The sequence below is a fragment of the Phyllobates terribilis genome, unplaced genomic scaffold (genome assembly GCF_046119375.1).
Source record: "Phyllobates terribilis strain yellow unplaced genomic scaffold, ASM4611937v1 Scaffold_4__5_contigs__length_816908805, whole genome shotgun sequence".
Classification (NCBI taxonomy): Eukaryota; Metazoa; Chordata; class Amphibia; order Anura; family Dendrobatidae; genus Phyllobates; species Phyllobates terribilis.
The window spans coordinates 168,798,593-168,823,298 of NW_027362764.1; the positions used below are offsets into that span (position 1 = coordinate 168,798,593).

The 24,706-nt window shown below is 46.1% G+C and overlaps 1 long non-coding RNA gene across 1 annotated transcript in view; it reads left to right on the forward strand.

Annotated features, from left to right (window-relative positions):
* The window catches only part of LOC141264284 (uncharacterized), a 175,395-nt gene extending 154,549 nt beyond the window's left edge, over positions 1 to 20,846 (forward strand). Inside the window, exons 2-3 of the long non-coding RNA XR_012319875.1 lie at positions 19,728 to 19,875; positions 19,963 to 20,846. This is a non-coding gene — a long non-coding RNA (uncharacterized lncRNA). The remainder of the gene's footprint in view (positions 1 to 19,727; positions 19,876 to 19,962) is intronic.
* Positions 20,847 to 24,706: the final 3,860 nt, after the last annotated feature.

The window sequence follows — 24,706 nt, forward strand, 5'->3', positions numbered from 1 at the left end:
CGCGATGATGTCACTACAGCGCATCCTCTGCTATGAGCATAACAGGGCATATTATACTGTATTGAGCATTATATGGGGCCTATTATGTATGGAGCAATATATGGGACCTATTATGTATGGAACATTATATGGGGCCCATCATGTATGGAGCATTATATGGGGCCTATTATGCATGGAGCATTATATGGGGCCTATTATGTATGCAGCATTATATGGGGCCTATTATGTATGGAGCATTATATGGGGCCTGTTCTGTATGGAGCATTATATGGGGTCCATTATTCTGTATGGAGCATTATATCAGGTCTATTATACTGTATGGAACATTATATGGGGCCTATTATGTATGGAGCATTATATGGGGCCTATTATGTATGGAGCATTATATGGGGCCTGTTCTGTATGGAGCATTATATGGGGTCCATTATTCTGTATGGAGCATTATATGAGGTCTATTATACTGTATGGAGCATTATATGGGGCCTATTATGTATGGAGCATTATATGGGACCTATTATGTATGGAGCATTATATGGGGCCTACTATGTAGGGAGCATTATATCGGGCCTATTATGTAGGGAGCATTATATGGGGCCTATTATGTATGGAGCATTATATTGGGCCATTATGTAGGGAGCATTATATGAGGCCCATTATGTAGGGAGCATTATATGGGGCCCATTATGTAGGGAGCATTATATGGGGCCTATTATGTATGGAGCATTATATTGGGCCATTATGTAGGGAGCATTATATGGGGCCCATTATGTAGGGAGCATTATATGGGGCCCATTATGTAGGGAGCATTATATGGGGCCCATTATGTAGGGAGCATTATATGGGGCCTATTATGTAGGGAGTATTATATGGTGCCCATTATTCTGTATGGAGCAATATATGGGGCCCATTATTCTGTATGGAGCAATATATGGGGCCTATTATGTATAGAGCATTATATGGGGCCCATTATATAGGGAGCATTATATGGGGTCCATTATTCTGTATGGAGCATTATATAGGGTCCGTTATTCTGTATGGAGAATTATATGGGGCTCATTATACTGTATGGAGCAATATATGGAGTCCATTATTCTGCATGGAGGACTATGTGGTGGCCATAGTACTGTATGGAGGACTATGTGGTGCCCATAATACTGTATGGAGGACTATGTGGTGCCCATAATACTGTATGGAGGACTGTGTGGTGTCCATAATACTGTATGGAGGACTATACTGTCCGGTCTGCACTGTGCGCTGCAAGGATAGAATCATAGAATCATAGAATGGTAGAGTTGGAAGGGACCTCCTGGGTCATCTGGTCCAACCCCCTGCTCAAAGCAGGATTCACTAAATCATCTCAGACAGATGTCTGTCCAGCCTCTGTTTGAAGACGTCCATTGAAGGGGAACTCACCACCTCTCGTGGCAGCCTGTTCCACTCATTAATCACCCTAACTGTCAAAAAGTTTTTTCTAATAGAATCATAGAATATTCGCCGGTTTCTGGGCTATTGTAGAATTTAAAATGGATATCACTCATGTAATGTAAGAAGTAAGTGAAATCTTTGGCATTTTACTATTCCTATATTTCTTATCTGTGCATCATGAATTGTCGTATGTGTTAAAGGGGTCCACTGAGTCTCTTTCGAAAATGTGGAGCCAGCCCTGTACCACGGCACTCAAGTAGTCCAATATGAGTCAAATTTATTAGAAGAAAATGCAGAAATATGTCTGAATAACAGAAAGTGCCAATGTTTCGGTCCACAGACCTTGTAAAATCTATAATATAACCAGGGATGTGTCTGTCTGCCCGAAGTTTCTATAGACTGCGCCTGTGCAATGCGCCTGTGCAGTCTGGCCCCAGACAGAAGGAACACATCCACATCCCAGATAGGGATGAGGAGTGTGGCACCTGAGATCGCGGTATGCGTAGGCACTGAACGCTTACTGCGATCTCTGGCACCATAAGCACATACCTGCCCGGGAGGAGTGTGGCTGCGGCGCCTTTGTTCGGGCCGGGAGAGGAGTGAGGCGTCAAATTCAGCTCATGTGCGCCAATGTAGTGAAGGCACATTTGCAGTGTGTCTTCAACAAAATGACACTGGACAGCGCGGTATGTGCAGGTGCTGATTCCGGCGCTATTTTAGTAAAATAACCCAGGTGAAGCGCTGCAGGGCAGTGATGGAAAGGTGAGTAGTAGTGTTTTTTTATTTAATTTATTAATGAATGGGTGAGCATATACCAGGATGGGAGGGACATATACCAGGATGGGAGGGACATATACCACCAGGATGAAGGCACAAATACCAGGATGGGGGCACAAATACCAGGATAAGGGCACAAATACCAGGATAAGGGCACACATAACAGGATGAGGAAGCATATACCAGGATGGGGGCACAAATACAAGGATGGGGGAGCATATACCAGTATGGGGATGCAAATACCAGTATGGGGGCGCAAATACCAGTATGGGAGTGCAAATACCAGGATGGGGGAGCAGGATGAGGGAGCATATACCAAGATGGGGGAGCATATACCAGGATGGAGGCACAAATACCAGGATGGGGGCACAAATACCAGGATGGGGGAGCATATACTAGGATGGGGGAGCATATACTAGGTTGGGATGGACATATACCAGGATGGGATGGACATATACCAGGATGGGGGAGCATATACTAGGATGGGGGAACATATACTAGTATGGGGTCACAAATACCAGGATGGGAGGGACATATACCTGGATCGGGAACCAGGATGGGGGGCATATACTAAGATAGATGGGGGAGCATATACCAGGATGGGGGCAAAAATACCCGGATGGGGGAGAATATCCCAGGATGGAGGAGCATATTCCAGGATGGGGGCAGAAATATCAGGATGGGGGACCAGGATGGGGAACCATATACCAGGATGGGGAACCAGGATTGGGGAGCATATACCAGGATAGGGGACTATATACCAGGATGGGGGAGAATATATCATGATGGGGGACCAGGATTGGGGAGGATATTCCAGGATGTGGGGAGCATATTCCAGAATAGGGGGAGCATATACCAGAATGGGGGGAGCATATACCAGAATGATGGAGCATATACAAGGATGGGGGTGCATATACCAGGATAGGGGACCAGGATTGGGGAGTATATTCCAGGATGGGGGAGCATATATCAGGATGGGGGACCATGGTCCAGGTTGGGGGAGCATGGACCAGGATGGGGGAAAATATACCAGGATGGGGACCTGGATTGGGGAGCATATACCAGGATGGGGGAGCATGGACCAGGAAGGGAGAGTATATACCAGGATGGGAGACCAGGATTGGGGACCATATACCAGGATGGGGGAGCATATTCCAGGATGGGGGGAGCATATACCAGGATGGGGGGAGCATGGTCCAGGATGGGGAAGCATGGACCGCAATGGGGAGCATATACCAGGATGGGGGACCAGGATTGGGGAGCATATACCAGGATAGGGGACCATATACAAATAAAAATGCTCACCACCCGGGCGTAGAACGGGTTCAATAGCTAGTATATACAATAAAAAAAAAACTAAGCCACATGATGCTAATTTGCATAAAAAAACAGGAAAAAGTAAATATGTACAAAAGATATCACAATTGTAAATGAACAGACACAATTAATATGACATGATAGATGTGTAGATACATAATGAATAGGTGAAAGAAAAAAACTTCATTACATGCTTAAGTGAACAAATAACATATAAAAGGCCAAATAATAAGGTGAAAGCCATTGCAGAGAAATTATCGTATATGGAAATATACCTGTGCCTAATCATGTTAGAAAATAGGGTAGGACAAGGAAGGTGAGTAGAGAAAGGATGTGACATAATAAGAAATATATGCCAAATGAATATTACATGATAAATATACATAACATAAAAATAAAAAAAGATTCTATTTATGTAAACACATGTATATGTGAACGTAAAACTGGCCACATAATGAGGTAAGAAGAACCATTGTAAAGTGAATATGACGCGCCCCCTGGGCCATGTTGTTAGGGATACCCGGAGCCGGATCAGATGAGGGTTGTAGTCTCCGAGTGGCTGCGACCCGGTCCGTGCCCAGGGTGTCAAGCTCAGTGTGTGGCAGTCTTTACAGATGTTGTTAGTGTTCTTAGTGTCGACTACGCCACCCGTTGATTTGCGGTCAATACGGCCGCCGCTGCAGCAGGGTCCGCTGAGGCTGGTGGTATGTGTGCAGCTTCGGGTAGTATAACCCCCAATGGGAGGGGTATAGCCTCAGGGGGTCAGGTGTAGAGGATGGTGGTAGTGGTGGTGCAGTGTGGATGGTAAGAAGACTCAGAGTCGGGCTGTGCAGTTCAGGGTTTTTACTTACTGCTGTTCTGTTGGTCACTCTGGCCTTGAGTGACCGCCCGAGCCGTGCTGCGTCCACCAGGTCCTGGACTCGGCCAACCCCCAAGCAATTCTGGAGCGTGGTCCTGAGCTCCCTTTCTGACTGTCCTCTCTACTGGCCTTTCTCACCAGGGGTCCACTTGTATCCGGCTCCCTCGGGCCTCTTGGTGGGTGCACCTCTCCGGGGTTCCCTGACCCTATACCCGGTGTGCCTTCTTAGTGGACTTAGTGAGGGGCTGCTCCACATGTAATGTCGCAGCCTCCGGTTCTTAGCTGAGGGTTGTTTCTCTCCTCCACTAATTTGGGATCCGGTTCCCTTGCGTGCCAACCCTTCACCCTTCTGGTCTAATTCTGGGTTCTTGGGGTTCCTTCTTCTCCCCCTCTGGGTCCTTCTCTTCTCCTCTCTCTTCTTTCTACAGGCACTCCTGGACCTCTCTCAGGACTCACTAACCCTCTACAGAAGACTGACCCTGATCTAAGATGGTTCCCACCTTATATACTCCCTCTATGTGTGAGCTCAGGTGACCAGCACCCAATGAGCTCCTAGCATTACCCAGACTGCTCCCCCTATCTGCCCCTACACTACTGGGATGTTCCACCCCCCCTCCCACTCCAGCCAGGGACAGACACTGTCGTACCTGCACATATACCTAGTGGGAGTACCATCGGTCTGTCCCTCGGAAATGGGATGTATGTAGTGCATGCAGCTAACTGAGCTCAGTTCCACACTCCATCCTTACCCGGGAGTGGAATACCACACCTCTGGGTTGAGGTGCAATACCCCTGTAGCAGCCGAATCCTCAGGGTGCTACATTCCCCCCTGGTAAATCACAGCACGTCCTCGCGGGCTGTAAGAAAACAAAACATCCACAAACATACAATTTTTTTCATAAACATCATAAACATATAAAACATTATATATATATCATAAACTTTCTTGTGCCTCCGGCCACGGTGCAAATTGTGACCGGGTAAAGTGCCACAGTCTCTGGTAGAAAAACACGGCTTTCCTATAAAACCAGTAGGGGGGCGCCTTAAAAAGCGCAACTATATACAAGGGGAAATATGGCCGCTCTCAGTCCTCGGCCAGGTATTAGGAAAGGAATGACCGCTCTCAGTCCTCGGTCAGTGGGAATAGGGACACACGGGTTTCAGTTCAATTTGCTGGTCCCAACGGGGACTATATTTTAACTAGCAGCAGTAACAGTTCTTATACCCTGACGGGTAACTATGTACAGTCTCTTTACCGTACTTTAATGACGGCGTCCTCCTGCTCCTTCTTCAGACCCGTCCGGGTCCTCTTGCTCCTCCTCACACCGCAGCTCCTCCTCCGTCAGGCGATGTACATGGAGGGCGTAGGGTCCTTTGGCACACTTGTGCCGGGTGAACGTGACCTCGTCCCCTACATATAGGTCACGACCTCTGTGTCCCTCCGGCAGATGACTTTCAACGTCTCTGCGGGTGACAAAGACGTCGCCGGGGGTGTGATGGTCTCTGATGAAACCCCAACCGTGCTGCAGTTGGAATTTAATTACAGTCCCGGTGGCACGGGGACCGTGGGCTGCACGGGGGTTCCTCCTGGTCCGGCTCTTCTGCTCTGCGCTCTGTTCCTGCAGCCGCTGCTCTCGGACCCGCCTCTCTCTCCTCTCCCGGTCGAAGACCTCTAACTGCTGCCGGCAGCACTCCGCACGCTCAGCTGCGGCCGCCCGCGTTTCTTGGGTGAATCCCATGAGGTCTCCTCCGGTGGGGTCCCACTCGAACTGCGCTTCTTCCAGCGGGAGCGGGGTCCTCTTAACGGGCTTCGGAACCGGAATCAGGGGCTCATCTAGGAGTCTTTCTTTCCGGAGTCGGGGATGGTGGTACTCCGGTGGCCACACAAAGGGCTGCCCATACGGGCACGTGTGCTGGGCAAACAAGTCTTCACCCAGGTGTGGCACTCTAGATGTTGAGGGCGCGGTGGTGGAGGCGGCGCCCGGGTTCGCCAGGCCTTGCGACCAAGCCTGGGGTACCCTGAACGTAAAGGGCACCGTGAAGACGGCGGCGCCCGGGGTTACTTGGCCCAGCGACCAGGCCGGTGGCTCCGCGGAGGTAGGGGGCGCTATTGGTACTGCGGCGCCCGGGGGTACTAGACCTTGCGACCAGGCCGGTGGTGTTTCCTGCTTTGCCGCGCTCAGGGTTGAGGCGCGTGACGTCACAGGGGTCGCGGCCGCGGCTTCTGCTTGAGGCCTAGTCTGGCACGGTGACGATGCAGCGACGGGCACGGCAGGGGAAATTTCGGGCTCTGCGACGGGGAGCTGGGACAGGTACTCGGTTTCTCGGCTCGGGGTAGAGACGTCCCCTTTACCTGCCTCCGTCCGTTCAGCTCCCTTCTCGGCGCCGTCTCCTGCCTTCATTCCTCCTGCGCCATCCTCAGAGGCGGTCTGTCTCCTCGTCTCGGGCGGCGTGCTCCGCTGACGGGTTCCGGTCTGCTGGGCCATCTCACGGCTCCACTCCGTCAGCGTGTCTTGCTGCACTTGGGCCATCCTCCGTGCGAGGCCCTCCAGCGCGGTCTGTGCACACTCCCGGTCTCGGGGGAGCTGTGCTAGGATCTCCACTAAGCCTAGTGGGGTTGTTGCTTGCAGCAGGCTCCTGACCACTGGGTCGGTGCTGCCTGTCTTTCCCTCCATCTCCGGGTACGCTTTCTCTGGACTCTCCTCCAGACTTCTTGTCTCCGGGTGCGCTCTCTCCAGACTCCTCCAGGCTGCACCCATCTTCGTTCTTTTGTTCTGTCTCCGCCCACATTGAGGGTGGTCCCGGGGCAACTTAGTGATTGTCAGTTCCAGGGGCAGTTCTCTCACGCTGATGGACACTTCCAGCATCACAGTCTCTGTTGGTGGGCGCGGTTTCCGCTTTTGGCGCCATTCTTCGACCTGGCCCACGATGGGAGGTGGCCTTTTGCCACCCTCTGGCACGCCCATAATGGCGTCCGCTCTTCCAAGGCGGGAAATCCTTGGAAATGGCGGGAATCGTCTCCCAGTGGCGGGAAACTCCATGGATGGCGGGAAAAAGCTGCAAATGGCGGACAACCGGCGGGAAACGACCTGTGATGGGGTCCGTTGGCGGGGACCCTCCGGAACCGGCGGGAGACTTCTTTTTGAGGTAACGGTGAACTTTTCTTCAGGCACGCAGTACCCGGTTGTTGCGGGCACGTTATCCTGCCGACTACGCCAAAGTTGACGCGCCCCCTGGGCCATGTTGTTAGGGATACCCGGAGCCGGATCAGATGGGGGTTGTAGTCTCCGAGTGGCTGCGACCCGGTCCGTGCCCAGGGTGTCAAGCTCAGTGTGTGGCAGTCTTTACAGATGTTGTTAGTGTTCTTAGTGTCGACTACTCCACCCGTTGATTTGCGGTCAATACGGCCGCCGCTGCAGCAGGGTCCGCTGAGGCTGGTGGTATGTGTGCAGCTTCGGGTAGTATAACCCCCAACGGGAGGGGTATAGCCTCAGGGGGTCAGGTGTAGAGGATGGTGGTAGTGGTGGTGCAGTGTGGATGGTAAGAAGACTCAGAGTCGGGCTGTGCAGTTCAGGGTTTTTACTTACTGCTGTTCTGTTGGTCACTCTGGCCTTGAGTGACCGCCCGAGCCGTGCTGCGTCCACCAGGTCCTGGACTCGGCCAACCCCCAAGCAATTCTGGAGCGTGGTCCTGAGCTCCCTTTCTGACTGTCCTCTCTACTGGCCTTTCTCACCAGGGGTCCACTTGTATCCGGCTCCCTCGGGCCTCTTGGTGGGTGCACCTCTCCGGGGTTCCCTGACCCTATACCCGGTGTGCCTTCTTAGTGGACTTAGTGAGGGGCTGCTCCACATGTAATGTCGCAGCCTCCGGTTCTTAGCTGAGGGTTGTTTCTCTCCTCCACTAATTTGGGATCCGGTTCCCTTGCGTGCCAACCCTTCACCCTTCTGGTCTAATTCTGGGTTCTTGGGGTTCCTTCTTCTCCCCCTCTGGGTCCTTCTCTTCTCCTCTCTCTTCTTTCTACAGGCGCTCCTGGACCTCTCTCAGGACTCACTAACCCTCTACAGAAGACTGACCCTGATCTAAGATGGTTCCCACCTTATATACTCCCTCTATGTGTGAGCTCAGGTGACCAGCACCCAATGAGCTCCTAGCATTACCCAGACTGCTCCCCCTATCTGCCCCTACACTACTGGGATGTTCCACCCCCCCTCCCACTCCAGCCAGGGACAGACACTGTCGTACCTGCACATATACCTAGTGGGAGTACCATCGGTCTGTCCCTCGGAAATGGGATGTATGTAGTGCATGCAGCTAACTGAGCTCAGTTCCACACTCCATCCTTACCCGGGAGTGGAATACCACACCTCTGGGTTGAGGTGCAATACCCCTGTAGCAGCCGAATCCTCAGGGTGCTACAAATATATGGCAGCAATAGAGGTAATACATATGTTCCAAATAGTTTGTAGGACATAGGATATACAAGTAAAAGGTAAGTGCAAATAGGATATAACATAGTAAGCACTCTATAGGAATGGGAAATGGAACCAATAGATGAAACATGCACCCAAAAACTTGAAGTGGAGATAAAAAGGAGAGCTAAAAATACTGGTGTCACAAAATCAAAGGAGAGTATAGAGTAAAATAGGCATGCACCGTGAACATGAGTATTTACCAGACGAGAGGTGCAGGCAGATATATGCTGCTGTGAGGTGTGGTAAACGTCAGCACATACAGCTTAAATAGTCAGCACGAACCAGAAGTGAAGTGAAAGAGGGGGAGAGTGGCTGGCACCAGACATAGGGCATAGAGAGTCACACAACAGGACGGAAGTGTGGCAAATGACCGAATGTGGGACATAAAAAGTATGTGTGAGAGAAAAGAGAGAAATAGGAGGCGCCAGAAGGACTGAAGTGGGGTTAAAGACCGGAAGTGGAGCATACAAAGTATGTGAGAGAAAAGAGGATCTTGGATCAATATTTACACTTGCAGGTGATTGACAAAAATACTTCCTACATAAATCTAACTCAATGGCCCTGGTTTTTTACACCTTGCCTAAAATACACAAAAATCTACATTCACCTCCACGGGTCCTATTGTAGCCACTATGGATTCTATTCTTTCTCCATTTGTCATTTATCTCGAACAGATACCCCTTTGTTTAAGACAACAAAATCGTTCATTCTGGACTCGTCACACATTTTGACTATTATTAGATCTTTAAATAATATCTCCGGTTACAGTCTTTTAATAACTTAAGACGTAAATAGTTTATACACATCTATTCGACACGAGGATAGTTTAGCATCGGTCACTACACTATTACAATCTACCACATTTTCACCTAATCAAGTCTCCTTCTGTACTAATTTAATGCGTCTCATTTTATATCAGAATTATTTTTTATTCTACCTTCAACTTAAAGGAACAGCTATGGGGTCCAATGTGGCCCCCCTTACCCAAATTGTTTTACGTCCCATTTTGAAGGCAAATGCATTCATAGTCACTCCCTATTCCAATATGCCAGAGTGTGGTAACGAATATATAGATGATACATTTTCCATTTGGAACAGGGACTTACGGCTGTTCAATACATTTTTCGATTTAATTAACTTCAGTGATCGCGATATATGCTTTACTATGCATATCGATAGATATGTTAACTGACCTATACAAAAACCTACTGACCATAACAGCTTACTCAGGTATACTAGTAACCACCCTAAAGCTACCAAACTGTCTTTACCAATACCTCAATTTAAAAGGGTTGACCGCGTTAGCGATGTCCTACCAAACAACTTTGTCTGAAAGAGATGAATACCAGCAAAGCACCCCCACACCATCACACCTCCTCCTCCATGCTTCACGGTGGGGACCAGGCATGTAGAGTCCATCCGTTCACCTTTTCTGCGTTGCACAAAGACACGGTGGTTGGAACCAAAGATCTCAAATTTGGACTCATCAGACCAAAGCACAGATTTCCACTGGTCTAATGTCCATTCCTTGTGTTCTTTAGCCCAAACAAGTCTCTTCTGCTTGTTGCCTGTCCTTAGCAGTGGTTTCCTAGCAGCTATTTTACCATGAAGGCCTGCTGCACAAAGTCTCCTATTAACAGTTGTTGAAGAGATGTGTCTTCTGCTAGAACTCTGTGTGGCATTGACCTGGTCTCTAATCTGAGCTGCTGTTAACCTGCGATTTCTGAGGCTGGTGACTCGGATAAACTTATCCTTAGAAGCAGAGTTGACTCTTGGTCTTCCTTTCCTGGGGCGGTCCTCATATGAGCCAGTTTCTTTGTAGCGCTTGATGGTTTTTGCAACTGCACTTGGGGACACTTTCAAAGTTTGCCCAATTTTTCGGACTGACTGACCTTCATTTCTTAAAGTAATGATGGCCACTCGTTTTTCTTTACTTAGCTGCTTTTTTCTTGCCATAATACAAATTCTAGCAGTCTATTCAGTAGGACTATCAGCTGTGTATCCACCAGACTTCTGCACAACACAACTGATGGTCCCAACCCCATTTATAAGACAAGAAATCCCACTTATTAAACCTGACAGGGCACACCTGTGAAGTGAAAACCATTTCCGGTGACTACCTCTTGAAGCTCATCAAGAGAATGCCAAGAGTGTGCAAAGCAGTCATCAAAGCAAAAGGTGGCTACTTTGAAGAACCTAGAATATAAGACATATTTTCAGTTGTTTCACACTTTTTTGTTAAGTATATAATTCCACATGTGTTAATTCGTAGTTTTGATGCCTTCAGTGTGAATATACAATTTTCAAAGTCATGAAAATACAGAAAAATCTTTAAATGAGAAGGTGTGTCCAAACTTTTGGTCTGTACTGTATATATATATATATATATATATATATATATATATATATATATATATATATATATACACCTACATACATGTCCTCCATCCTGGTATATATGTTCCTCACGCTGGTATATATATCCCCCATACTGGTATGCTTGTCCCTTATCCTGGTCCTCATCCTGGTATATATGTCCCTGACCCTGAGCCCCATCCTGGTATATATATCCCCCATCCTGGTATATATGTCCCTTATCCTGGTATATATATCCCTTATCCTGGTATATATCTCCCCTATCCTGGTATATATTTCCCCTATTCTGGTATATATGTCCTTCATTCTGCCGCTGTTCTTTAATGCAAATATTTGTTTTTTATTCTTCTCACCTTCCCTCTGCTCCTCACTGTGCGGCGTCATCTTCTGAAGCCGTAAATTGACTTCAGCGTGCAAGTGATGGAAGTGCATGATGTCACTGATATGCACCCCAGTCACGTGCATGCTGACGTCAGCTGCGGGCCTCTGATTGGCCGACAGCGTGTATTGCAGCGTACAGACCCGGCGGGTCTCTGCACCGCAATACACTTCAGCTGAATGTGCGTCTGAGGACGTACATCCAGTTGAAGTTTGCATTAGCCTCAACTGGCCCCTCACCTGCTTGAGCCCTGTCGCTGTTATCATCTCTGCAACCGTGATAGTTATGCCCCTGGTGCCAACACTTTCGGCCTTGACGGTATATTATAGGGTTTCACTCTCTTGGGTAGCTGCTTGGAACACAAACTCACAGGGTTTTATACTGTATATTAGACACTGAATATTGTTTATTTCCACTGGTTATACTGAAAAGAAAATCAGAAACAAAAAATTCCTAGCCTTGTCTGGGCACTAGCTAAACTTTAAAGAAAAAACCTGGGAGTCTGAACTGAAACGTAAATTGATGTGCATGCAAAATGTAAATGCATGTTCACATAAGGCCATTAGACAGAGAAAAACCAAAGACAATGAAAAAACCCAAATAACTGGAAGTAAATGGATAAATCGCACAGTGCATAAAAATAATGATAAATAATAAAGGGTATTTAGTTAATATAATTTTGATCAAAACAATGTAAAAGCCATCCCGCCACGTCACGGCAACCCTTATGGGACAGTCCTAAACTTTACAGACACTGGTTACTCAGACCTCTGAGCTAGTCTCAGTTTGGTTACACGAAACAGCTATTGTCCATAGAAATCAGTGATACTTGCAGTTTGGTGCACACGGTCTGTGCAGTCTCTTCTCAGAGAGATTCTGGCTTATCTTTCTCCAACTGCCACACAACTCACTCTGCTCAGGTTCCCCTATCTGACCAGTGAACACATGGCCTGGTTCTAGTCAACTATCCAGATGCACCTAATCAGGACCAGTAGTGCCAGGATTTAACCCTAGCCTTACTGGCTTTCCGACAATCCCCCCCTCCTAAGCCCAAAGCCATGGGCTGGACACTGTCTGCCAACCAACAGTGTCTACAGGGGTTCAGTTTAAGCTCCTAATATAGCCTACCATTCTCAGGAGTCCTACAGGGCTTTAAATTGAGCTCTGACCCGAGCGTGAGACTCATGCTTGATGACACGAGGGTAGCATGGTAACTCTAAGAACCTGCACCTATTTTTGGGTACTATTTTCCGACTGTACTGTTTTGGAAAAGGCGACAAAGTTTCTGCCACTTTGCCACTTTGCTACCCACAATCTTGGCTTCTGTCTGGGCCAACAAGGAAGGGGTTCCTTCCAGGGTTTTAGCAGGTTTCTATAATATATGAGAAAGGGCTATATGGGAAAAGGCTATATATATATACAGTTGAAACCAGAAGTTTACATACACTATATAAAAAGACACATATGAATGTTTTTCTCAATATCTGAAATGAAATCAAAATAAACCTTTCCCGTTTTAGATCAATTAGGATTACCATAATTATTGATATTTGCTAGAATAATGAGAGAGAGAATGTTTTAATGCATTTTTATTACTTACTGCAATGTCAAAAGTTGACATACACTAAGATTACTATGCCTTTAAACAATTCTGGACTGCCCATATGATGATGTCATGTGTTTGGAAGCTTCTGATAGTTTTTTTGGCAACATCTGAGTTAATTAGAGACACACCTGTGGATGTATTTTAATGCACACCTGAAACACATTGCTTCTTTGTGTGGCATCATGGGAAAGTCTAAATAAATCAGCCAAGATATCAGGAAGAGAATTGTGGACTTGCACAAGTCTGTCTGGCTCATCCTTGGGTACAATTTCAAGATCCCTGAAGGTGCCTCATTCATCTGTACAAACAATTATACACAAGTACAAACAAGATGGGAATGATAAGCCATCATACCGCTCAGGAAGGAGACAGGTAGCATAGCAACCCAAGGACAAAAGCAAAAGCAAAAGACCATGTGAAGATGATGGCGGAAACTGGTAAGATTGTGTCAATATCTACAGTGAAACGAGTACTGTATCAACATGGGCTGAAAGGCCACTCTGCCAGGAAGAAGCCATTACTCCAAAAGAAACATAAAAAAAACAGATTAATGTTTGAAAATGCACAAAAAAATAAAGACCTTTATTTTTGGAGACATGTCCTGTGGTCTGATGAAACTAAAACTGAACTTTTTGTGCATAATGACCATCGTTACATTTGGAGGAAAAAGGGAGACGCTTGGAAGCCTAATGACACCATCCCAACTGTGAAACACAGGGGTGGCAGCATCATATTGTGGGGTTGTTTTGCTGCAGGAGGGACTGGTACACTTCACAAAATAGATGACATCATGAGAAAAGAAGATTATGCGGCAATACTGAAGCAACATCTCAAGACATCAGCCAGGAAGTTAAAGCTTGGGCGGAAATGGGTCTTCCAAATGGACAATGACCCAAATCATACTGCCAAAATGGCGGCTTAAGGATAACAAATTCAATGTTTTGGAGGGGCCATTAGTGATGAGCGAGTATGTTCTGTTAACCCTTTCGGCAAGCATGCTCGGGTGCTCGCCGAGTATCTTCAGCGTGCTCCGGTGTTATGTTTCAGTCACTCCATGCTCATGATTTGCGATTGTTTGAAAGCTTTAATACATGTGAGGAATGCCTAAGAAACAGGCATTCCTCACATGTATTAAAGCTGTCAAACAGTCGCAAATAAAGCGCACGGAGTGACTGTAACATAACACTCGAGCACGCTGAAGATACTCAGAAAACACCTGAGCATGCTCGTAAATCTCGAGTAATGAGCATGATCGCTCATCACTAGTGGCCATCACAAAACCCTGATCTCAATCCTATTGAAAATTTATGGGCAAAGCTGAAAAGGCAGGTGCGATCAAGGCGACCTACAAACCTGGATCAGTTACACCAGTTTTGTCAGGAGGAATTGGCCCAAATTCCGACCAACTATTTTGAGAAGCTTGTGGAAGTATATCCCAAACGTTTGACCCAAGTCATTCAGTTTAAGGGCAATGGTACCAAATACTAATGAAATGTATGAAAACTTTTGACTTTGCAGTAAGTAATAAAAATGCCTTAAAACATTCTCTCTCATTATTCTGGCATTTGGCAAATATTAAAAATGATGGTAATCCTAATTGACCTAAAACGGGAAAGGTTTATTCTGATTTCATGTCAGATATTGAGAAAAACATGCATATGTGTCTTTTCATATAGTGTATTGTAAGGTGGCTGGCGGACAGGTCGTGGACGGGAGGTATGTGTCCCCGAAGTGGCAGGCTTCGGTGATGTAGGACCCGGAGAAGCAGGCTCCAGCACACTTAGTGCTGAGAGGAATTTAATGGGCCCGGATTACAGGGCCAGGTTTTACGAGCAGCTTAAAGAGTGGGGGGGGGGGGCAGCTGCTCACTCACCTCTATTCCAGGTCTTGGAAGGCTGATTTAAGACAGCTGCACCTGTCTCAGTCTGTCTGTGTGTGTTGGGCAAGGTGAGCAGACCTTGCAAGTGCTGCTCAGACTCTGACTGAGGCGGAGACGGAGGAAGGCACTTTGTTTAAACGGCTGAGGCCGTGCTGCAGGGACTTGTTATTTTGAGCTTTGTTCTGTTATTCCTTTTTCTGCCAGGAAAAGGCTGTTACTTTTGTTTCCTCACTGGTGTATGGACACTAAATAAACCACCAGTTTGTTTGAACCCGCGGACTGCATCACTGTGTGAACCTGTGCCTACCTCCAACGCGGCTCAGTGAGTACAAATCTCTACAGTATGTAAACTTCTGGTTTCAACTGTATATATATGTATATATATATTGTGGGGGTTCTACTCAGGTGTGTTGGGAGGCAAACAGGAGGCATGTTCCTTTAAATGTCCTTGTCGGTTCATTATGTCATAAACCCGGCAAAAGAAAAAGGAATGCAAACGGCCTTTAGTTCAGACAAAACAAAGTAAAAAGTCCTTAAGGCAAAGTCTCTGGTTAGCCAGTCCTGTGGGCACACAGGCTGGGTAGCATCCAGTCCACTGACTCAGTCTGGAGACCACAACACACAGGAGGCCTTCTCCCTCCAAACACACAGACCATGTGCCAAACAACGGCCTCCATTTTATACCTTAACCACACCCAGAGGTGAGGTATGTGGGTGGCAAGACCTGCCCATCTCTCAAACTACCCGTAATCTGGTCCCAGTTGCACCAAACAGTCCTCTTAGTGCTTATGTGCACTAGAGCAACACTCTGGGTTACAGCACAGAGGACAGCCATCTCTGTGATACATACCTCCCATCAACTATTTGTCTGTTAGCAACTTTACAATATATATATATATATATATATATATATATGTATATATATATATATGTACATACAGTGGTGTGAAAAAGTGTTTGCCCACTTCCTGATTTCTTATTCTTTTGCATGTTTGTCACACTTCAATGTTTCAGATCACAAAACAAATTAAAATATTAGACAAAGATAACACAAGTAAGCGAAAAATACAGGTTTTAAATGAAAGTCTTTATTATTAATGGAAAAAAAAATCAAACCTACACGGCCCTGTGTGCAAAAGTAATTGCCCCCTGGTTGGGCCACCCCTAGCAGCAACAACTGCAATCAAGCGTTTTCGATAACTGGCAATGAGTCTTTTACAATGCTCTGGAGGAATTTTGGCCCACTCATCTTTGCAAAATTGTTGTAATTCTGCCACATTGGAGGGTTTCTGAGCATGAACCTCCTTTTCAAGGTCAAGCCACTGCATCTCAATCGGATTAAGGTCAGTACTTTGTCAAGGCCACTCTAAAGTCTTAATTTTGTTTTTCTTAAGCCATTCAGAGGTGGACTTGCTGGTATGTTTTGGATCATTATCCTGCTGCATAACCCAAGTGCGCTTCAGTTTGAGGCCACGGACAGATGACCAGACATTCTCCTTCAGGATTCTTTGGTTGACAGCAGAATTCATGGTTTCATTTAACACAGCAAGTCTTCCAGGTCCTGAAGAAGCAAAACAGAACCAGAACATCACACTACCACCATCATATTTTACTGTTGGTATGATGTTCCTTTTCTGAAATGCTTTGTTACTTCTACGCCAGATGTAATGGGACATACACCTTCCAAAAAGTTCAACTTTTGTCTCGTCAGTCCACAGAGTGTTCTCCTAAAAGTCTAGGCGATCATCAAGATGTTTTCTGGCAAAACTGAGACCGGCCTTTATGGTCTTTTTGCTCAGCAGTGGTTTTCGTCTTGGAACTCTACTATGCATGCCATTTTTGCCCAGTCTCTTTCTTATAGTGGAGTCATGAATAGTGACCTTAACTGAGGCAAGTGAGGCCTGCAGTTTTTTCAATGTTGTTGTGGGGCCTTTTATAACATCTTGGATGAGTCGTCGCTGTGCTCTTGGGGTAATTTTGGTCGGCCGGCCACTCCTGGGAAGGTTCACCACTGTTCCGTGTTTTCGCCATTTGTGGATAATGGCTCTCACTGTGGTTTTCTGGAGTCCCAAAGCTTTAGAAATTACTTTATAACCCTTTCCAGACTGATAGATCTCGATTACTTTGTTTCTCATTTGTGGATCACAGCATGATGTCTAGCTTTTGAGGATCTTTTGGTCTACCTCACTTTGTCAGGCAGGTCCTATTTAAATGATTTCTTGATTGAGAACAGGTGTGGCAGAAATCAGGTCTGTGTGTGGGTAGTCAAATTGAACTCAGATTCCCAAAGATGTGATAAATCACAGTTAATTTATGTTTTAAAGGGAGGGGGGGCAATCACTTTTTCACACAGGGCCCTGTATGTTTGGATTTCTTTTTCCCTTAATAATATAGACCTTCATTTAAAAACTGCATTTCAGTGGTTACTTGTGTTATCTTTGTCTAATATTTAAATTTGTTTTGGGATCTGAAACATTTAAGTGAAACAATCATGCAAAAGAATAAGAAATCAGGAAGGGGGCAAACCCTTTTTCACCCTACTGTGTATATATAAATGTGACACCCCAGGGGTCTGGTTGCCACAGTGATAGAGATATTACGTCTGAGAGCAGGTGGGAGGTCCTTTGGTCAGGGATCCTGTGCATGCCACACCTCCTGCCCAGTCTTGGGAGGGGAAGAACTTCCCCTATATAAACCCAGGGCTGAAGCAGGGTGAGGAGTCAAGGAGAGTAGAGACAAGAGACAGTCATAGGAAGAAACAGCTGGAGCTCAGTGGGAGCAATACTACTACGAGTCAGGGGCTGGCAGCTGCAGAGCTCGCCCTGACTGAGAAGCTTTCTTACCGGACCCGGCGTCCGAGGCTGTGGGGACTAACTCTTACCCAGCAGCAGAAGCCGACCGGCAGGGGATTTCAGGTCCTCAGGCCCAGAAACCCGAAGGCACGGTCACACGTGTGGGACCAGCACCGCCATCGTGGAGCGGAAGCCAATAGAAGGCCCCGAGTCCCCGGCCATACGGGTGAGCACCACACGGTACACTCAGGGACGTGGGCTACTTATATCCGCTTCTAGCAAGGTAGCCAGAAGAGTACAGTCAGTTTGGGAGGCCTACAACTCCGCCTGGCCAGGGGAGATCCCATCTGCTCAAGGACTGACCAGGCCCCGTTCGCTAGCAAGTACTCCGGGAGGGTCTATCGTTGTTACCAGTAAAGACCCTGAATTACACCGCACCGTCTCTGAGTGGTTCCTGCTACCCCCATCTTCCACGTCAGCTGCCCTGAGGCCATACCCCTCCCGTTGGGGGTTATACTATCACGCTGCACAATTCTACACCGGCCTCAGCGGTCTGCCCTGCAGCGGCAGCTCCATAGCTGCAAATCAACGGGTGGCGTAGTCGACACTCAAATAACATCTATCAAGACTGCCACACACTGAGTCTGACCCCCTGGGCACGGACCGGGTCCCCGCCACTCGGAGACTACAACCCTCATCTGATCCGGTTCCGGGTAAGCCCCCGTGCGCGAGACGCTGCGCGACACAGCAGGCCCAGGGGCGCGTCATAAGTATATAAACAGTGCTCAACATAAATGAGTACACCTCCTTTGATAAGTAAGATTTTAATCAATATGTCATGTATACCCTGTTCTTCTTTAGAAATGCAACAGATGTGTTTTGGATTATTGTCATAGAGGAAAAGTGCACGTCTACCCATAGCAGGAATGATGGTAGCATCTTCACTTTCAATATAGAGAAGTACAGTATATGACTGCGTGCCCACTATACGTTTTTTCTAGCGTTTTTACTGCGGAATTTCCACAGAGAAAACGCTTAACAAACGCTTGGTAATATGTGCCCCATGGTCCCCAATGATAATCCGCATGTGCTGTGCACATGCTGCGGATATTTCCGCTGCGGATTATCATTGCGGAAAAATAAGAAGCATGTCCATTAATTTTGCGGAAGTGCGGCGTTTTCGCCGCCATTGACTTGCATTGGGACCCTTCAAAAGCGCAAAAATGTTAAAATACTTGCAGATTTGAAGCGCATTTGCTGCGATTTTGTACCACAAGTGGAAGTGACCTCATGTGGGGGCGTTCATGCCATCCCATGAGCCTACTTTGAAGAACCTAGAATATAAGACATATTTTCAGTTGTTTCACAATTTTTTGTTAAGTATATAATTTCACATGTGTTAATTCATAGTTTTGATGCCTTCAGTGTGAATGTAAAATTTTCATAGTCATGAAAATACAGAAAAATCTTTAAATGAGAAGGTGTGTCCAAACTTTTGGTCTGTACTGTATATATATTGATATATTGTTTTTCACTCTTTTATCCCACCCTTTTTTTAAACAAAAATTATTCACTGCATGTATGTTATTCACTCTAGATTGAAAAATATCCAGAAATCTGGGCCAGGGCCAGTGAGATCTATAAAGATAAGCAAAAAAAAGGACGCTTGGGCCTCTGTTTTGAGGGAAATCTATCCCCAGTGGGTGAATGCGGAACCACATGCCCAAGAGGAAATTAGAAAGTTTTGATTTTTTCATTGATTTGTACAATATTTTTATATATATTTGTGATTGCATTTTTGTTGTTAAAGCAGTACATAAATTGTTTTTTGTTTTGTTATTGCAGTGGCTGATATCAAAAGTAGGTGGAGATCGGTCACCGACCGCCTGGTCAAGTATCACCAGTTGGTGAAAAGTGGCTCATCGTCACGTGAAAGAAAGGTGTCTTTTGCAGACGAGCTGGCCTTCATGTTAAGCAGCAGAGGTTTGCGGAGGTAATTTCCCAATACGTATTATTAGTCGAAATGTTTACAAAAATGTTGTATTAACATGCCTTCTTTTTTACCTTTTATTTTATACAGAACTGAAGGCAATATTAGGGCCCCAACACCAGGTCCATAAGATGACACAAGCACTGACCATGGAGCAGAGGAATCAGAGGACTTGTTTCTACTTTCCTCACCGGATCAATTAGTTTGTCCGTCCACTTCCACTGCTGTTTTGTCCGCTGCTGGTTGTCCCGCCCCTTCTTCTTCAAGTCCTGTGGATGTCGTGCCGGGTTCGAGTACTGCTGCTCCTGCTACAAGCGCTGCTGGTAGCTCTACTGGTGATGTGTCAAGGCCCACTGGGAGGGGGCTGGTTCTGCTCGTCCCATAGCATCGAGAAGGGCGGCACCGAAAAAGGCCAAAAGTCACGAGGGTGTGACTAGTGTGCTTGAAGCCCTCACTAATCGCACCCTCAGTCTTGTGGACAGGACAGCACAAGAAGATGACCTGGATAAATTTGCCTTCTCCATAGCTGGCCACCTCAGATCCATGCCACGAGAAAAGCAGAACATGTACATGACTACATCCAACGCTCTGGTCATGGCAATTGATGGGACATCAGTTATGCCCTCGCCCCCAGCCGTACTTACTGGGATATTCAATCTGTTCAATCCCAGTGGGCCTCCACCACCACCAGCAGCTGCAAACCAGCGTTTTGGGCAGGTTGCAGTATACCGGCCTGAAGAGACGCAAGCCAATTATGGTCGCCAACCAGCCCCTGGAGCATCAGCACTTCGGCAAGGACCATCCCCAAACAGCAGCTTTTCTCAAGAAATGTTTCCTGGGTACGACTATGACCCAGATTTTCATAATTTTTAGCTAAATGATTTCCCCCCTCCCTGTCATCATTTTTGGACCATAGCAAATACAGACAGCACCTGTAGGTCGCTAGATACACAATTTTTTAGAGAATGAGAAAATGCGCTAACAAACACCTTTTCTTATGGTCATCTATACCAGGCTTCAGGCGTAGGGGACTGTAAGAAAAGGTGTTTAGTTTTATATAATTAAACAACCTACAGGTGCTGCCCGTATTTAAAGGCCCTAAACTGATGACAGGTCTGCCCTATACAATGTGTAATATATTCTGAAGTTATGGGCAATGTTTGTCCCAAAAATTTATATAAAAGTTTTTTGTTTTATTTGAAAAAAAAAATTGAAACAGTCGTTCTATATTATGTATATAAAAAAGATATTTAAACTATTTGTGTTTATTTTACTTTTCAAGTGTATATGTGGTTGGATTGGGTTTAACTGAAAAAGTGGTTCCCTGATCTGCGCTGACCATAGCACACGTCAGGGGAACTCTAAATTTTGAAAGTTATTCAGCTACTCTACGTGTGTGGTCGGCTGTATACAGTCGTTTTTAAATTAGAACTATACTTGGATATTTTTTTCCACAACAAAGTTTTGGATGGATAATACTCTCAACATTGTTCTTTGCTAGTTCTGCTCTTAGCGCAAGCAAATGACAATGGTGAGTGATGACTTTAGCAGACAGTACTTGGGAAGAGCGCTCTAGGTAGTAACGCCAATTCCCAGGCACTGATACGTGTGGGTTGTTCACTTTTGCGTTGACGTATGGTCCTAAAACAATACAGAGAAGGTGACAATTGAAGTAATATTGGAGACAAGATTAAAAATTAAACCAAATTTATTTTTAAAAAAAAAGCAAAACATTTTTGGGCATTTTTTGAAAAAAATAATCGTCTGGAAGTTCTTCTTTTACTGATCATCAGATCTTCTCTGCTGGTCAGGCTGCTCAACACCAGCACAGGTGTATTGCCATTGCACGTCACCTTCAGGACTCATGAAGTAGTCAGTGAAGGTTTCTTGCACCCTGCCACCAGAGTTGGATTGCCTTCCCTGACCCGAGTTAACAACTGGAATTAATTCAGACAGCTGTGACTCCTCATCTATCTCTGTGCTGTATTCACAAGCATAGTTGTGGAGTACACAGCATGCCTTAATTACATTGTCAACTGTCTCAGTATCCAACTGGATGGCAGTGTGAAAGATCCTCCACTGACTACACATGATTCCGAAGGTGCATTCCACATATCTGCGTGCGCGACTCAGCCGATAATTAAAAATCCTCCGCCGGGCATTCAGTGCCCTTCGTGGGTATGGGCACAGCAGGTTGGTGTTTAAGGGAAATGCCTCATCCGATACCATCACAAAGGGAACTGGATGTGTGGAACCCGGCAAAGGTCTTGAGGCTGGGAGCGTTCTGCTATCTTCAAGAATTTTCAGCCCAATCTATGATGATCGAAACACCCGAGAGTCCCCTGTACTGCCATAAGCACCAACGTCAATGGCAACAAATTTGTAATGTGCATCAGCCACCGCCATCAGGACCACAGAAAAATACTTCTTATAATTAAAGAAATGTGATCCTGATCATGGTGGAACTCTCACATGTTTGCCATCAACAGCACCTATGCAGTTGGGGAAATTGGCCACAGTTTCAAAGCCTGCTGCAACCTGCAGCCAAGTCTCCTCGGTTGGGGAAGGCATCACGATGGGCTACAACTTCTGCCAGATGACGCTACATGTGCACCTCACAATTCTGGAAATGGTGGATTTACCAACCCTAAATTGGAGGTGCAGTGATGTATAGCTCTCTACTGTGGCCAAAAACCTGAAAAGGAAAAATATAAAATTAGAAAAGCCGGAAAAAGAAAAGAAATACAAGCCAACGCTATAATTCTCCATTATTGATTACTATGGAAAAAATTACGGACTTTATTACAAAATACTATTCCAGCAATGAGCGCCTTTTTTTTGGGGGGGGGGATTTGGTTACACAGGTGTGTTTTCATCTTTTGTTTGTTCTTGAGTTCACACATATCAATTCTATTCTGTTTTCATTTTGTGTCTGTGTTTGCCTACGATGTTTGCTCTAGAGTTCACACATCAGTGACCTTTTCAATCTGATCTCCATGCATTGTTATATTATGGCCAAGCCAAAAATAGGTACACAAAAACAGACACAGCAGAGCCATCACCACAGGGTGACTAACAAAACCAGGTACACCTGATGGGAGGAGTGAGCTGCTGTGCCCATTCATGGGTGGTGGAACTACTGTCATTGTTCCTATGTGATTATTAAAATACAAAACCGCACAAGGGCTCTTTCACACGTCAGTTTCTCCGGTATGAGTGGTGACAGTTTCCAGACATAACGGAGACAAGAGACATAATGATTGCTATTACTTTATTCTTAATTTTTACAGGTGGGGACACACTACTAACCCCCTCATCATGGTCCCTGCTGGTGCTGAGCACAGCGCCAGCAGAGAACCATGATGAGGGCAGCGTTCAGCACCGACTCCTGAGATTAGAAATTGTAGTGCTGACTCCCAGAAGTCCGTCCATGTGATCAAGGTGCAGTACACGTAAAACACACAAATACCACACGGAAAACACACACACATACAGTACAGACCAAAAGTTTGGACACACCTTCTCATTTAAAGATTTTTCTTTATTTTCATGACTATGAAAATTGTACTTTCACACTGAAGGCATCAAAACTGTGAATTAACACACGTGGAATTATATACTTAACAAAAAAGTGTGAAACAACTGAAAATATGTCTTATATTCTAGGTTCTTCAAAGTAGCCACCTTTTGCTTTGATGACTGCTTTGCACACTCTTGGCATTCTCTTGAGGAACTTCAAGAGGTAGTCACCGGAAATGGTCTTCCAACAATCTTGAAGGAGTTCCCAGAGATGCTTAGCACTTGTTGGCCCTTTTGCCATCACTCTGCGGTCCAGCTCACCCCAAACCATCTCGATTGGGTTCAGGTCTGGTGATTGTGGAGGCCAGGTCATCTGGCGTAGCACCCCATCACTCTCCTTCTTGGTCAAATAGCCCTTACACAGCCTGGAGGTGTGTTTGGAGTCATTGTCCTGTTGAAAAATAAACGATGGTCCATCTAAACGCAAACTGGATGGAATAGCATGCCGCTGCAAGATGCTGTGGTAGCCATGCTGGTTCAGCATGCCCTCAATTTTGAATAAATCCCCAACAGTGTCACCAGCAAAGCACCCCCACACCATCACACCTCCTCCTCCATGCTACACGGTGGGAACCAGGCATGTAGAGTCCATCCGCTCACCTTTTCTGCGTCTCACAAAGACACGGTGGTTGGAATCAAAGATCTCAAATTTGGACTCATCAGACCAAAGCACAGATTTACACTGGTCTTATGTCCATTCTTTGTGTCCTTTAGCCCAAACAAGTCTCTTCTGCTTGTTGCCTGTCCTTAGCAGTGGTTTCCTAGTAGCTATTTTACCATGAAGGCCTGCTGCACAAAGTCTCCTCTTAACAGTTGTTGAAGAGATGTGTCTGCTGCTAGAACTCTGTGTGGCATTGACCTGGTCTCTAATCTGAGCTGCTGTTAACCTGCGATTTCTGAGGCTGGTGACTCGGATAAACTTCTCCTCAGAAGCAGAGGTGACTTTTGGTCTTCCTTTCCTGGGGCGGTCCTCATGTGAGCCAGTTTCTTTGTAGCGCTTGATGGTTTTTGCAACTGCACTTGGGGACACTTTCAAAGTTTTCCCAATTTTTCGCACTGACTGACCTTCATTTCTTAAAGCAATGATGGCCACTCGCTTTTCTTTACTTAGCTACTTTTTTCTTGCCATAATACAAATTCTAACAGTCTATTCAGTAGGACTATCAGCTGTGTATCCACCAGACTTCTGCACAACACAACTGATGGTCCCAACCCCATTTATAAGGCAAGAAATCCCACTTATTAAACCTGACCG